This window comes from Sorex araneus, chromosome 11, assembly GCF_027595985.1.
Source record: "Sorex araneus isolate mSorAra2 chromosome 11, mSorAra2.pri, whole genome shotgun sequence".
In the NCBI taxonomy this organism is placed as follows: Eukaryota; Metazoa; Chordata; class Mammalia; order Eulipotyphla; family Soricidae; genus Sorex; species Sorex araneus.
The window spans coordinates 56,196,758-56,212,904 of record NC_073312.1 but is presented as its reverse complement, the minus strand read 5'-3'; the positions used below and the strand labels follow the sequence as shown (position 1 = coordinate 56,212,904).

At 34.7% G+C, this 16,147-nt stretch overlaps 1 protein-coding gene across 1 annotated transcript in view; it reads left to right on the top strand.

Moving 5' to 3' along the window:
* PCDH15 (protocadherin related 15) overlaps positions 1 to 16,147 on the top strand; it is a 1,456,321-nt gene that overhangs the window by 498,859 nt on the left and 941,315 nt on the right. Inside the window, exon 3 of the mRNA XM_055118856.1 lies at positions 3,772 to 3,817. The gene's annotated coding sequence lies outside the window, so the exon portion shown is untranslated. The remainder of the gene's footprint in view (positions 1 to 3,771; positions 3,818 to 16,147) is intronic.

Here is a 16,147-nt window from a genome sequence, read left to right as displayed (position 1 = left end):
TAAAACAACTAAATTATGAATAACTTTGTAAGTCACATTTTAAAAATAAGCATATTTTTAAATGAATAGTCACTGAGGGACCTGGGATGAATACACTAGACCCCCGAGTTTGATTGGAAATCTAAAATATTTCCAACCTCACTGAAAGAATATATTTCTACAAATGTGGTCTTTGTAGAAATTTGAAATATAGTTGTGAATATAAAGAAGAAAATAAATTAATGAAACATTATGAACTAGATAAAACACAGTGTTCTCTTTATTGTTTATCCATGTCATTTCTTTGCTATTTCCATATATTTTCATCTCTATATATTGCTGCCTCTTTTATTCAACATGGAGATGTCTGTGCATATGCTTACTTATGCAACCACAGCAACTCTGGAATTTGGGTAGGACCATAGGATAATAAACTAAGAGTGGCATTACAAAGATAATTGGAGATCCAGGAAAGATACATATTTCTACAAGAATAGAGATTTTATTTTGTGAGTAGTATGTTTTATAAAGTTTGATATAATCTGATTTTGCCTTTAAGGTGGTGATTCAAAAAACATATTTTGATTTAGAATATAAAAATTGAAAATTTTATTTCTTGGAGTATGAATTGAGTATGAATAGCAGTGACAGTTGCAGGCAGCTAAGAATCACTACAATCAAAAAAGAGGTAATAAACGCCTGCAACAATGGAGAAAAAGGAACTTCATGCTTGTTTTAAACAAATTTATTATAATGTTAGAATAGACTATCTGTAGAATCACTCAACTTCTAAATGAACATTACTTCATAATTGACAATAACTTTTAAAATACATTTTATGTGTAATGTTCTTATTGAAAGTATGTAGTTACATAACATAGCATCCTCACAGACTTAAAATGTTTATGGCACAATACCTACATCAATAATAGGAATTGTTAATTTGAACAAAATTTAATTCTGCATTTTAAGTATTTTTTAATGCTCATAATCTTTCAGTATTTCAAGGACAAGGATACTTCTTTCACAAAGAAGGGAAATTTTCACAGAAAAAGCATCAAGGAAATGCTAAATATTAAAACTTTGGAGAGTTTTTGCAGACATAAAATATATGACTTTCTCTCAATAGGTTATTTCTGCTCTACATTTTAAAAAATATTTTATTCAGTTATTCAGTGATGAGAAATATCAGAGATCAATGTAAAATATATAGGTAAGATGAACGTAAATTGTCTATCCTCAGAGGAACACTGTTTTAAAATTTTGTGGAGGAAAAAAACAAAAGAAATAGTTTGAGCATCTTACTTAATTTGGTGAAATAGTACAAGACAGATAGAATCAAACAAAGGGGATTAGGAATCCAGAATAACAAATTTAAAAAGTTTCTGAAATTATCAGAAGATAAAATAACAATATGACAGCGGAGGATCAAATAGATCCCCTAGCTTTATAGTTATGTTTGTCTCATCTCTTCCATTAAAATACTTCACTTTGAAATCTAACCCATGCTTTCAAACCTCTCAAAATTTATCAAAGGCAGCAGAACAGAGAGTCGGGCTACAGAACTGAGTTTACCTGGAGGAGTTGGAGGAAGGAGAGGGGTCCTTAGAACATTGATGGAGGGGAGTGAGAACGCTGGTGGAAGGTGTGGTGGTGGAACAATGCATGCATGGGAGTATCATGGTAAATCATGATCCTGAACTAAAAATAGAGTGAAAGCTGAAAAAAATACCACTTATTTTTCAAAAAAGAACTGTTTATTTTCCAAGGCCTTTGCTGAGATATTTTACATAAATTGCTAAAATGTTTGTAATAAAAATATCTCAATAAAATTACCTGAATGATATGATATAAAATAGGTAGAAACTGGATAGATTATAGAAGAGAAAATTTAAAGACGGGAGGAGAGATAGAAAGGAAGGAAAGGGAAGGAAGACATTGTGTCTGACTATGGTACAAATGAATTTAGATATGTTGATGCTTGTGGAAATATTTTTAAGCACATACTAATGAACAAGATTGGTCAAATATCAAAGCAAAAATGTAACTTATTCTCAGAAATATCTTAAAAATTTTATTGGATGATGATTAGGTAGTCCTACAAGTTTTCTTGGAAGGAGAAAGAAAGGATCAGAAATGTCTCTCCCTGCTGAAAAACTTTAAGTTCTCCAAGTTTGAAGTGGTACTGTATTGTTATTTTTATTGTTGTTGTTATTATTATCATCATCATCATCATCATTATCATTATTATCTCGTGACACAGCACTTCTGCAGCTAAAGAATTCATGAAGCTGCTGTTTCATTCCTTACCCATGACTCAGTTTTCATCCTTGAGTTTTGTGTTTTTCTGTGATCTATACCACATAGAATCTTATTGCAGTCCTTAATCTTCCTAGAATTTTGTTGGGGAAATTTAACTGAAATGTATTCAGTCTGGCTTCCTATTTTGACAGTTGCAATAAAAAGTCATGGTGCACAGGTAATTGTCTTTACAATTCCAGAGCTGGAAAACTTACCTTTCTATGCAGAAAATAAACAAAAAAAACCCCAGCTATCTAAGTGATGCAGTTTCCTTGCTAAATGAGACATTTCTGAGAGTGTCTTTATGTAGGGAAACAAATATTTGCACTAGCTTTGAAACAACCTACTCTCTCCTTTTAAATTTTTTAAAGAGGAAAGGACTATTAGCAAGAACTTCTCTAAGGGAGTTTTCCACACTTTTTTATTTTTAGTGTAACTCTCTTCACGTGACCTTGAGCTGTCTGGGACTCCAAGAATAATGTAACAGTTTCTCTGATTGCTCTTACAGAAGCAATTTATTTAAGCCTATTTCAAATATATTTACATTTGAACATTTATTTACTGTATTTCATTGAATCTGCAAGTATTGTAGGGTGCAAGATACTCCAGATCAACATGATGCATTTAGTTTTAAAGAATTCAACACTGAATTAAACAAGGAAAATATGAAGATATATCCAAAACTATGAAGGATCTGAAGTTTCAGTCTAACAAGTTAATCAGATGGAGTTTTATGAATACTGGTAACAGACTCAAGATTCTTGGGTTCAGGGACTTAGAACTGTTTATTACCATTATAATAACAAGAGTTTCTTTCTCTCAAACCTCAGTTTCCAAAGGGATAGATATAAGTAGAAAACCAGGTGGTGTTGTGTATATAGCAGACTAGAGAAATCCTGAGTTAAGGGAACGCAAATCATTTTTTTTTTACTGGTAGGATATATCTCGCCCTTTGCTTCAGAGGGAGGCATTATCAATATCGTTTTGAAAGTAAACATAATTGCTTATTGTTACACAGCTTTTTGCTCTAGCAATCAATCTGAAAAAGAGGTCAGTTATTTCCTTTTGTATTATTTCAGAGATAATACATAGAAATGAGTTTTGAGTATTGAACATTTAGGAGATGAGCTTATAACTGTGGCCTGTCTTTATAATTCAACTTTATCATTCAATTTTAAAATCCTGTAATTCTGGGTTGGGTAGGTAGGACAGGAGTTAGGTGATCTGCATTATGTATCCCCCACTTTGACTATCTGTCTGGCACCACAAAGGAACCTGTTTTAGTCTGTTTTAATCCTGGAGGCCAAATAGCCCCACATTACTGCCAGGGTGACGTTGCAGTGAACTTCAGACTGTGGACCTGTACTCTGGGTCCTTATACTGAATGTGAGGTGCTTGACTAAGAGTCACCATGAGAGGGCGCCGAGCCCCTTGTATGCTCCTTGGGAGGGCTTCGCTGCCTACAAAAACAATCTTAATTCTTTGTTACAGATGCATAACCTATGATAAAAGGAAAATCCGAAGCATTCATTTAAAGGTAAGAAATGTTTATAAAACAATCTTTTCTCGATTAAGAATATAAAATTTTTCATGAGGTCATGGAAATTGTTAATACATTTTTTATCACATAAATAACAGTGCTGGGCTGGAGCAATAGCACAGCGGGTAGGGTGTTTGCCTTGCACACGGGCTGACCCGGGTTTTATTCTTTCACCCCTCTCGGAGAGCCTGGCACGCTACTGAGAGTATCTCGCCCTCATGGAAGAGCCTGGCAAGTTCCCCATGGCTTATTTCAATATGCCAAAAACAGTAACAACAAATCTCACAATGGAGATGTTATTGGTGCCCGCTTGAGCAAATCAATGAGCAATGGGATGACAGTGTTACAAGTAACAGTGCCATAGTGCTAAGAAAAACTAATGTTTTCTGCTCAATGAGAAAGACTATATTAAAGAGTATAGTATAGGGACAAGGGATGTGACACAATGGTAAAGCACTTGCCTTGAATATATGAGGTTGGGCTTCAACCACCAAAAAATTTCACAAAAACAAACTCTACTTAGAAAGATCTAGCAGGTCAGATGTTTCCTTAGATGCATCCTTAACTCTATACTCTGTCCAGCCCTGTGTGCATTATATTTTAATGTTAAGTTGATATATTGTAACTATTGTAACTATTGATTATTGAATGCTTTAGAAATGGGTAAGTATGATTAGGTTTATTAGATTATTTCTTTTGACCACATTAATGAAAAGTACCATAGGATATATTTATTCAATAATCCATTGAATTTCCAGATATATTTTAAAAGAATTTGTGCGTTATGCTGCCAGGCAACAAAGAGTTTTTGTAGCATAAAACTTTTCAGCTATTATGTTAGTTGCACATCTTCTACAATCTCTAGAGAATATAGAATTTTAATACGGAAAAAGATGTTTAGCATCCTTAGACACAATATGTTTTTCCAAAGTGCATAGTAGATACATAGTGTATTCCCATTAGTATCTTCAAGTAAGTTAAGCTGTTAGCTATAGGGAAAAATAGAGCTGAAAAGAGAATGAGGTATAGTTGGTTTGGTCTCGTATTCTGGTTCTGCTTTTTGCTGAAGGTGTTCTCTTTGCCCCTTTGCTCTGTAGCTTACTTGAGGAAATTACACATAAGTGTATTCTTGCCTTTTGGAATAAAATTCATTCAGATAATAAAGAATATCAATGATACAAAGAGAAGGAAGAAAATCAAGGTCATATATCTATTTCCTATTTCCTTTTATTTGGACATGTAGCTTCATGCACCTTTGATGAAATATTTGGTTTTTTATGTTTTTATGTTAATAGCCTTTCCCACTCAGTTTTTGCTTGTGCTCTCTTGTACCTTTTCCCCACCTTTTCTCTTAAGGAGGAGCTATTGTCTTTTTTATTATTATTAATGCATTTGAATTTATTTATTTCCACAAGCACTTTATACATTAGCTAATTATTTACATATGGCTAATTTAATCAGAACAAAAAGAACACAATCAATAAACATATTGTTAGAGTTTTGTGGGGTTTTTTTGTAATCAGAGGTATCCTAAGGAACTATGTAGAATGTTCCTAAGAATTTTTGCAGTGGAATTTATATAATTGCATAGATTTTCAGCCCAATCAGTTTGTTCCCAGACTTTTATTGCCCTTTTACATCCATTGTTTGATGCACAGCCTTTTTAGGTTCAGAGAATTATGGAAACAGAGAGGAAGAATGACTTTCAGAGTGCACAAAATAATGAGATACCAGGGGCTTAGTACAAGACATGGATTTGATTCCAGGAACTGCATGACTCTCAGAGTTCATGGGGATCTAGCCATGTGAGGGTACTAAGCATTGTAGGTACATCTCTGGTGTTTCCCAGCACTGTGCCCATGAGCAGAAAAATCTTCTGTGGCCTACCACTGAATCACTGGTTTTGTCTTCTCAGAATTACTATGAGTGGCCTCCAGGTCCACTATGAGCTCCACCTCAATAAACAAAACATTTATTTATTATATGCAATTAAAATCAGAGATAATTAGGCTAAGGTAATGTAAAACACAACACAAAACATCCTCTCTGGTTTCCTTATTCTTATTCTTATTTCTTATTCTCTGCTTACATAGTTAAGTAATATGATTTTTTTAATTCCTGAATTGAATGTATTCTTTTTTCTACAAGTATTCTAATTGTCAGTAATAATAGGCCATGCAATGTAACATTGTCAAATATTCACCAGTTGTCTCACTTTTGATTGAACTTTCAAAGTCTATTGAAACACATTCAGTACTTTAGCCCACTCACTAAATATACTACTGAGAGAGAAGTGGGTTGATTGCCTTTCATTAAACACGATCTGTTTGTTAGGAATGTGCAACTAATATGAATAAATCATGTAAATATGTTTAATCAAGCATTGAAGAGAATCATAGTTACTGAGCTGGTGACCTCACGTGTTAGAAGAAAGGTAACTGTCTTCTCTATAGAGTCTACTGGCCAAGTTAAGACAGATTGAAATATTAACTGGAGGAAATTTACCTGTGACAGTAAACAACTAAGAGTAAGAACAAAAGAACATAGTAATCTGCAATCTTCCTTTTTGTTTTTTCCTTTGAACAAATTGTATTAAGATACCAAAATTTACAATACTGTTAATTACACTTGTCATGCATACATCATTCCACCACCAAACCCATTACCAGAGCCTACTTCCTTTCATTAGTGTTCCAAAGTCTCCCTCTCATGTAAGCTCAATTTCACATAAAAATCCTCCAGCTGATGACTTTGACCAATTTTTGTTACCTTCTTTTATTTCTTTTTATGCCAGATGTCACAATTTTTAAAATGAACTATGGAGGTGGTGATTTCTGTTTCGAGTGGATTACAAAGCACAGGGCTACACACTTTATACAAATTCTTTTAAAAAATTTATTTTAATGTAGACAAAAGTCACAGTTGTTGATCTGATTCTAGAGTTGAACTTTATTAAATGTAAAACTATAATATTAAAATCAATAAGTATAAAAATGAATTTTCATTTGAAAACTGTTATATCTGACCATGGGGTGGTTAAGTCCTTGTCAAAGAGTTTCTTAAACTTTTGTGTGGCTAGTTGAGCTTTCTGTGTTATTGTTTTTGTTGATTTTATCCAGCTTCTGTATTACTTTCTCATCTAATTTCCTGTGGTCCTACTTGAATTTCATTATCAAGAAATTCAGAGGTGTTGGGGCTGGAGTGATATCACAGAGGGTAGGGCATTTGCGTTGCATGAGGCCAACCTGGGTTCGATTCCCAGTATCCCATATGGTCCCCTGAGCATCACCAGGGATGATTCCTGAGTGAAGAGCCAGGAGTTAGCCCTGTGCATCACCGGGTCACTGTCACTGTCACTATCATCCCGTTGCTTATCGATTTGTTCGAGTGGGCACCAGTAACGTCTTTCATTGTGAGACTTATTGTTACTGTTTTTGGAATATCCAATATACCACGGGTACCTTGGCAGGCTCTGCTGTGCAGGCGCAATACTCTTGGTAGCTTGCTGGGCTCTCTGAGAGGGGTGGAGGAATCCATTTACTCCACAGGTAAATTTCCTCCAGGGGTGGAGGGTTGGCCTTGTGAAAGGTGAATGCCCTACTGCTGTGCTATCGCTCCAGCTCGCATCACCTGGTGTGATCCAAAAAGAAAAAAAAAAAGAAAGAAATTCAGAGGTGTTATGGCTGCTCAGCCCAGCGATTTTAGAATTTATGGTCTAAGCCAACGGTTGACATGACTGTGGGTGTCAGAGGTGGGCATGGCTGTCAGGGCTTCTGGAAGCAGCAGGGCCCAGGGAAGCTGTCCATTCCAACTCCCACGAAGACCCCAGAGTTCTAGCCTGGGCACTAGGATACCTGGAACTATTTGCAGTTTAACATCTCTGCAGAAACTATTAGTGAAGAGGTGGAGTTGAGCCCTTGATGTAGCTGCAGCAGAGGAGGGTGGGTGCAGCCCTCAGGCTTTGGCAAGGTAGGTAAATCAGGCCACCTCCCTGGAATTTTCAACCACAGGAACTGGAATTTCCATGAATTTTAGCTGCTTGGCATTCATCTCCTGGGAGATTGCGTTGGGACTTGGTGGAGCAGGGCAAGCAGGTGAGACAACATGACAGTGGCTGTGGAAGGAGGGTGTGGAATCCAGGGCTTCTGGAAGTACAGGGACTAAGGGGAGGATATAAGTCTCACAGCGAGAAGACCCCCCCAGTTCTTGCTTGGGTACTAGGGTACCTGAAATTATTTGCAAAAACTTTAAAAGTTCTGTTCCAAGAAATATTAGCACATTGTATTGAAAATAAATGCTCTTCCTGATATTTTTTAATTTGTCAAATGCTAAATTTAGTGCTATTCAGTGATATTGTAACTTATTTTCCATCAATTAGCTGGTGTGGATCATAAGCATAATATATTTGTAATTTTTGCAAATAATCATTTGCATTATGAATTTTTCTCATAGAAATGGAAAGTAAATTATTAATATTTTAGGGATACAAACATTATAAGAAAGTTAAGGGGACAAAGTTGTGTACACCTTATTTTTCCTGAATCACTATCATTTACTTTTTAAAATAATTTATAGCACAGGTTGTTGTTACTAAAGTTATGATTAAACATTAAGGATCTCCTCTCATACTCCTAAAGATTTACAAAAAGATATCAAGAGTAGCAAAATAATCATACAGCTATTTATTTACACATTTATACTTTATTTAAATGTAAAATACAAGGATATAATAATACTTATGGTAATGCAGTTGTGATGATGACAGTGTCAGGGGCCAAATATTGATGCTGGCTAAGAAGCGAAAGTAGAAATAAAGTTGCTGACATATTATCAGTTAAAGAAAGATATTTCCAAGTATCTTGGAAACATAATCACAATGGTAATAATACAAATATATATGGGAAAGAAGTTGAAATTGTGTGTAATGTTAATTAGGTACTGAAACTTATAGAAATTAAAAATTCTGATAGACTAATACATTTTACTTTAAAAATTTGGTGTGACTTAATGAAATTTTCATTTTCAAAAGATTCTACCAGATACCAGTCACAAACAGTTTGACTGAGAGAGGCCAATAGAGGTACTCAGATTTGCATTTTCTTGTCCACGTGAAAGGCTACATCCAGTAGAAAAAAAATAAATAATGTTTGAATTTATAAGATTTGTTTGTAGTAAAAATCAAAAGAATCTAAAGACTTACAGAATGAATAAGCTAATACCGCCATTGTAGCATTGTAGCACTGTTGTTCATCGATTTGCTCGAGTGGGCACCAGTAACATCTCCATTGTGAGACTTGTTGTTACTGTTTTTGGCATATCCAATATGCCATGGGTAGCTTGCCAGGCTCTTCTGTGCGGGTGGGATACTCATGGTAGCTTGCCAGGCTCTCAGAGAGGGATGAAGGATTTGAACCCAGGTCAGCCGCGTGCAAGGCAAATGCCCTACTCACTGTGCTATCACTCCAGCCCATTGTGATTTATATATTTTCTCTTTGGAAAAGTAAACCCCTAGTTCTCCATGGGAAAAATAGGCCCTCAAAGTTTTAAAATAAGCATGAAATATATATTTTTGTGGGTTTTATAATTGTATGGAATTTTTTCTTTGACGAGAGTCTGGATAGAAAGACCAAGGATATTTTGTATCGTTAATTGAAATATATAACATCTAATAATTGCTAGAGGTCAAGTTCTCAGTGAGGTTAGAAATATGAAAGTTCAAATTAATGATTTAAAGGAAACAAATATTTCAGAAAGGATCAGGTGATTAGTTCTAACGAATTTTGAATTAAACTCAATTTAATGTTTTAAAACCCAATTGATTCAGAAATCCAGTATTTGTAAATTCCTTGTTTGCATATGTAATTAAAAAGAAAATTCCAAATCCAAACATACATCTTTCCCCTATATTTTTATTGAAAAGTCTAATCATTTTGAGAGTGCTAAGGAGAGATACTGGGAAGAAGGATCAAAGAGTTAGATCATCTACATTGGCCTAGACCTACAACTTAATTCCCAGCACCTTTGAATATAGTTTTGATAGCCCCATACCCCAAACCCTGAGCAGCAGCATATTGGTGAATGCTAACACCGTTTTAGTTCCAAATATTCAGGCAAATATGAGGGGTGGATAACACCAACCTCCCTGAGCACAGTTTGCTTTTCAGCTCCCTAATCCAGTCATCAACCCCAAAAGTACCTTGGCAAAGAATTGAAGTTTGAGAAAGCCTATCTTAGTTTGAAGGATGGCTTTGAACTTTTTTGTGTATGTGACTGTGGCTTGTATGGAATAATATAGTATTGGTTTATAAAATTATTTAGGTACTGGAAAATCTTAGTTTCCTTTCACAGGAAAATCATAAAAGCTATTCTTTACAAATGCCCGCTGCCCCCCCCCCCTTTTCTTTTCCACTAGGAGTGTGAATTATGAAAGAACTCTTCACCAAGATCAGGAAAGGTCATAGACTAACTCTATAACTGTTAGATTTTAGTAATTTCAGAATTCATGACTTTTAACCAAGTATGCCTTTAAGGATTACTTAACATATTAGAAGCACGGCGACAAGATGAATGGTGTCAATTCAATTTTGATAGTAGATATATCTTATATGAGTCTTTAGTTCTTTGTCCTCATTTGGTTACTTTGTTGTTAGGGATATGATGTTATAAGTCATATCAAATGGCATTTTACAGTAACTTTACTTTGGAATAATTATTTTGTTGTGCTGCAGTTATAGATACTGGGGCTGATACACAAAAATAAAAAGTGGTGTCTCTTTACAAGGACTAAGATTTTTTTCTTAGATTATAGAGTAAAAGGAATGGAATTTTGAATCTTAGAAAACATTAATATTTTTCAAAAGAGCATCAAGTCATTACAAAACAAAAAAGTGGAAGAGAAAACCAGTATAAAATTATAGTACTCTTTTAAAACATTATTGTGACATGTATACATTAATCTCACTGTGATAAAAAAGAACAGCTCAGAAACCAGAAAATTCATCTTCTGATCTACCCATTTTTTAATAAGTTTTGTGACCCTATTTGTATGAAATGAGTAATTGGTTGCAAGGCTAAGAAAGCCTCCAATTTCAATTTATATATAAGATTACATCCTATTCGTCTATTAAGTTAAAGATATTTGGTTATATATAATAATCAATGTACTTGGCCTTTTTTATTTTGCAACATAACCTTTGATTCTAAGCCCAGAAATGATTTTTTATATAATTTATCTGTATAGTCAATGAGAAGAATGTCATTTTTATATGAATGCAGTTATCATTGCAATATTAATGTTGTTAAAGACAAATTGCAAGTATTTCTTGATAATAATGCATGTGTGCAATGAGTTAGCACTATTAGAAAGAGAACAGCCATTGCTATTGATTAAACAATACATTCACAAATAATCATCCATGCTGAGCATACATTCAGGACTAAATGACTTTTAATTCATGTTCAATGGCATTTAAAATGAAAGATAAGTGAAAATAAATGGGAACTTCAAGACAAAATTAAATAGAAGCTCACAAAGAAAATTGTGATGCTTTATAATATCCAAGTAGTTATTATTATATTTAGAATTTATTCAGGAAACTTTGAATTGTCATAGTAGTTTAGAAAAGACTGAAATTACCTAATGTTCTTTCTTAAAATTTCAAAAAAATAGTAAAACAATGCTGCCATCTCGAGGGAAATTTTTCCTTTTGATTTCATATTTAGATTTCCATTAAAACTTGTCATTCACCTAAGTGGAGACTCCAGCCATTTTCATTTGAAAAGAATGACGAGAAACTAAAATTTATCCAAGAGCTTTGAACAATTGACTAAAATGGTAACAGATGACAAATATTGCCTGTCATTTAAAAATGTTTTAACATCAACATGATGATTTTTGTAAATATTCACTGTATATTTACGCATTTTAAATCATTTTTTATAAGTAATATGTGGTAAACATTGAAAAGAATTTAAAAATCAACAGCTTTGTTTGGATGACAATTTCATTTGTCATTATGTTTCATACTTGAAATTTTAAGATAAAATATTTGTTTGGTAATATGAGAAAGGAAAGAGAGGGAAGAGTTAACTTTGCATAGGAAAAGAAAGAAATTACATGCCAAAAATTATAATGTGCTAAATGGTGTGATCATGAGTAAAATAAATATTGAATACCCAGAGTAGAAGGGTGTGGGCAACTCCAGGACATATAGCTAAAGGTTGAGAATTTATATGTGTGTGTGTGTAAACATACATATATATGTATAATGAACTATAAAGCATTTATAGAATGGTATTATATATTTGAATTGATAGAAAATATTTTCATATATTTATAGACAATTTATATTTGAATTTATGCCTTAATATGCACATATTATATCTCTTATACACTACTTTTGAAATGCAGTGTCAGTTTTTAAAAATGATATTTTCCATTTATTATCAGATCAACCAGACAGAACAGGAACAATTTAACAAGAACCTAAATGAGGAACTGGAAGAAAAGGGAGTAGTAGACATTATAGGACACTTTAAACACAAAAGCCAAATACAAATTCTGTTCCAGTGCATATACAGCATTCTCCAACATGGACCACACAGTGACACACACAGTTTGCTTGGCCATAAAGTCATGAAAATAGAAACCATATCAATTGACTTTTCAGTCTACTGTTCTATTAAGGTTAAAAATTTACCCTAGGGACTGGAATAATAGCATAGCGGGTAGGGCATTTGCCTTGCACGTGGCCCACCCAGGTTTGATTCCAAGCATCCCATATGGTCCCCTGAGCACTGCCAGGAGTAATTCCTGAGTGCATGAGCCGAACACCGCCAGGAGTAATTCCTTAGTGTATGAATCAGGAGTAACCCCTGACAATCACTGTGTGTGATCCAAAAAAGAAAAAAAGAAAAAAAAAACACCTCAGTGGTGAAAACTTTCTAGCTGAGATCAGTAACAGGTTATGATGACCACATTTTCCACAGTTATTCAACATAATTTTGGAAGTCCTTGTCACAGCAATCAGATCTTAGGGTCCCAAATATTTTTTTTTAATTTACCTTGACTTTATTTAGCAAGAATGATTTTCTGTCTCAGCGCTTACTTCCAGCTTAATATTGTCTCAAATATTTCGATAAAATTGGCCATATTTCTGTACAACATGATATTTCAAATGTGGTCCAGGTTTTTCCCTAGTAGTATCATCTTAAACTATAGTGGTATAGTCCTTCCATTTCCCCAAACTGTACCACTGTAGCACTGTTGTCCCATTGTTCATCAAGTTGCTCGAGTGGGCACCAGTAACATCTCCATTGTGAGACTTGTTACTGTTTTTGGCTTATCGAATACAACACAGGTAGCTTGCCAAGCTCGGCCATGGAGACTGGATACTCTTGGTAGCTTGCTGGGCTCTCCGAGAAGGACGGAAGAATCGAACTTGGGTGGACTGCATGCAAGGCAAATGCCCAACCTGCTGCGCTATCGCTCCATTCAGGGTCCCAAATTTTGCTATAAGTGATCCCTGAGCATAGAGACAAGAGTAACTCCCAAGCACTGCCTTATGAGGAAGGAAGGAAGGAAGGAAGGAAGGAAGGAAGGAGGGAAGGAAGGAAGGAAGGAAGGAAGGAAGGAAGGAAGGAAGGAAGGAAGGAAGGAAGGAAGGAAGGAAGGAAGGAAGGAAGGAAGGAAGGAAGGAAGGAAGGAAGGAAGGAAGGAAGGAAGAGGAGGGAGAGAGGGGAGGGAGGGATGAAGGAAGGAAGGAAGGAAGGAAGGAAGGAAGGAAGGAAGGAAGGAAGGAAGGAAGGAAGGAAGGAAGAGGAGGGAAGGAAGGAAGGAAGGAAGGAAGGAAGGAAGGAAGGAAGGAAGGAAGGAAGGAAGGAAGAGGAGGGAAGGAAGGAAGGAAGGAAGGAAGGAAGGAAGGAAGGAAGGAAGGAAGGAAGGAAGGAAGGAAGGAAGGAAGGAAGGAAGGAAGAGGAGGGAAGGAAGGAAGGAAGGAAGGAAGGAAGGAAGGAAGGAAGGAAGGAAGGAAGGAAGGAAGGAAGGAAGGAAGGAAGGAAGGAAGGAAGGAAGGAAGGAAGGAAGAGGAGGGAAGGAAGGAAGGAGGGAGGGAGGGAGGGAGGGAGGGAGGAAGGAACTCAGCAATAGGAAGCCAAGAAAACAGCATTTTTTAAATGAATACAAAAAAGTTATTGCATTTAATACATACAATGAGATAGAATGCAAAGAATATTTTTTCTTTACAATTTTTATATATTTTATTTCATAAAGTCGTTCACTATAGTTCATTGCAGATAATATTTGGTGGTGTTTCACAGAATAATTTTAAAGTATTTAAAATAGCATGGCCAAGGTTTTCCTGGGACTGGAACAATTGCACAGCGGGTAGGGTATTTACCTTGCATGTGGCCTACCCGGGTTCAATTCCTCCGACCCTCTCAGAGGGCCTGGCAAGCTACTGAGCGTATTCCACCCCCACAACAGAGTCTGGCAAGCTACCTTTGGTGTATTCAATATGCCAGAAACAGTAACAAAAAGTCTCACAAAGGAGACATTACCTGGTGCTGGCTCCAGCAAATCGATGACAGTGCTACAGTGTGACAGTGCCCAAATCAAATCTTAGGAATCAATATAAAAGGAAGCAAAATTATATACATTGAAAGCTATGTGCCACTAGTAATGAACTACGCAATCACATATGAAAATGAAAAAATTATTCCATATTCGTTGACTGGAAAAATTGTCATCACTTTTCTGCATGTTCATTCTACCAAAAGCAATATGCATTTTTAATGTAATCCTCTTCAAAAAGCCAATGAAATATTTCAAAGAATTAGAATTCTTCTGAAAATTTTACATGGGATTATAAACATTTGTAAACAGTGAAAGCAATATTAGACAAGGAACATGAGAGTCTGTGATTTTAAATCATACAGTATAGCTAGAGTAACCAAAATTATATGGTATTGGAATAAGATAATTTTTTTAGATTCAAAATGTTGGAATTTTCCCTGAATCTATTTTAGTGGCTAATTTATACCTTTATACCACTGTGGTTTAGGAAAAAACTTGATGGAATTCCTATTTTCATGGTTCATACTTTTATAATTTGCCTGTGGTGCCTAAAAAATATAAACAACCGGAGGTAATGGAAAATTTATATTTCTTTCTTCTTATCATCTACCAAGATAGTTAACTGATTCTTCTTTTCTTTTCTCCTTTTCTTTTCTTTTCTTTTACTTTTTCTTTTTCTTTCTTTCTCTTTCCTTTTTCTTTTAAAAGTACTTTTAAATATTAAAGCTGCAAGACATATGTCTCAACATTCCTTCTCACCAGTCGTAGTAAGATAACGCAGTATAAACAAACTTATGTTAGCAATCCCTGAGTATCTCATTCTTGAATTTTATGTGTGTTTCATGCCTCCACTACTTGCCAAACATTTCAAGCATTTTACCAATCTTCACCAATCTCTATGCTCTGTCTACCAGAAGCCCAGTGCATCAAGTGATTAATCTTCTTTAGTGTGCCTTGTTGTCATGTGAGCTCATGTGGGATATTTTATATCCATAGGCAGATTACCTTTTATCCATTAGAATTACAAAATGGGCATAGGGCCCTAGTGTCTATGAATTTTTAATGTCCATTTCCCCCTGTAAATCTAATTATAAATGGGGGGAAAGGATTCTCATTATAGTAGAGGTGGAGTGTGAATAAAAAATTTATTTTCAAAATAAGTTAGATTGCCACATTAGAGTATTATTTGAAATCTCATGAGCATGTTACTGAAACAGACTTTCATAATTAAACTGTACTGAAAGACATTTTCCTTTATTTGTATCTTCTGACTGTAATAAGTTATAGCATATTGCTTTATTTTGGGAGCATGTGCATGTTAGATTTTGTGGGTCTTTTGTGATTTTTGTCATATCAGTGAGTGAAAAAATGTCCTCACACAAGTTAGACACATGCTCTATCCCTGAGCCACAATCCCACTTTAGAATTATTTTTCTCCCTTCAATCACCTTAATGACTTTCTATTTGCAATATTTTATTAATTTGTCACTAGTTTGTTATAAAAATAATATGAGTGGTTTCATTTTTAACTCTTATGATCATCTGAAAGCTGCTTGATCTGCTTTTTAAAGAAAACTTATTTCTGTAAAGGGAAACTGCATTCTCATAATCAAAAAGAAAGTAATTCCTTTCTAATATGACTTTTCTCTATTCAACTCATTATTAATGTCTCTCATAACAAATAATTGACACATGAGATAAGTCATCAAATAGAATATTCTTTCATAACTAGTTCTTAATAAATAATTTTGAAT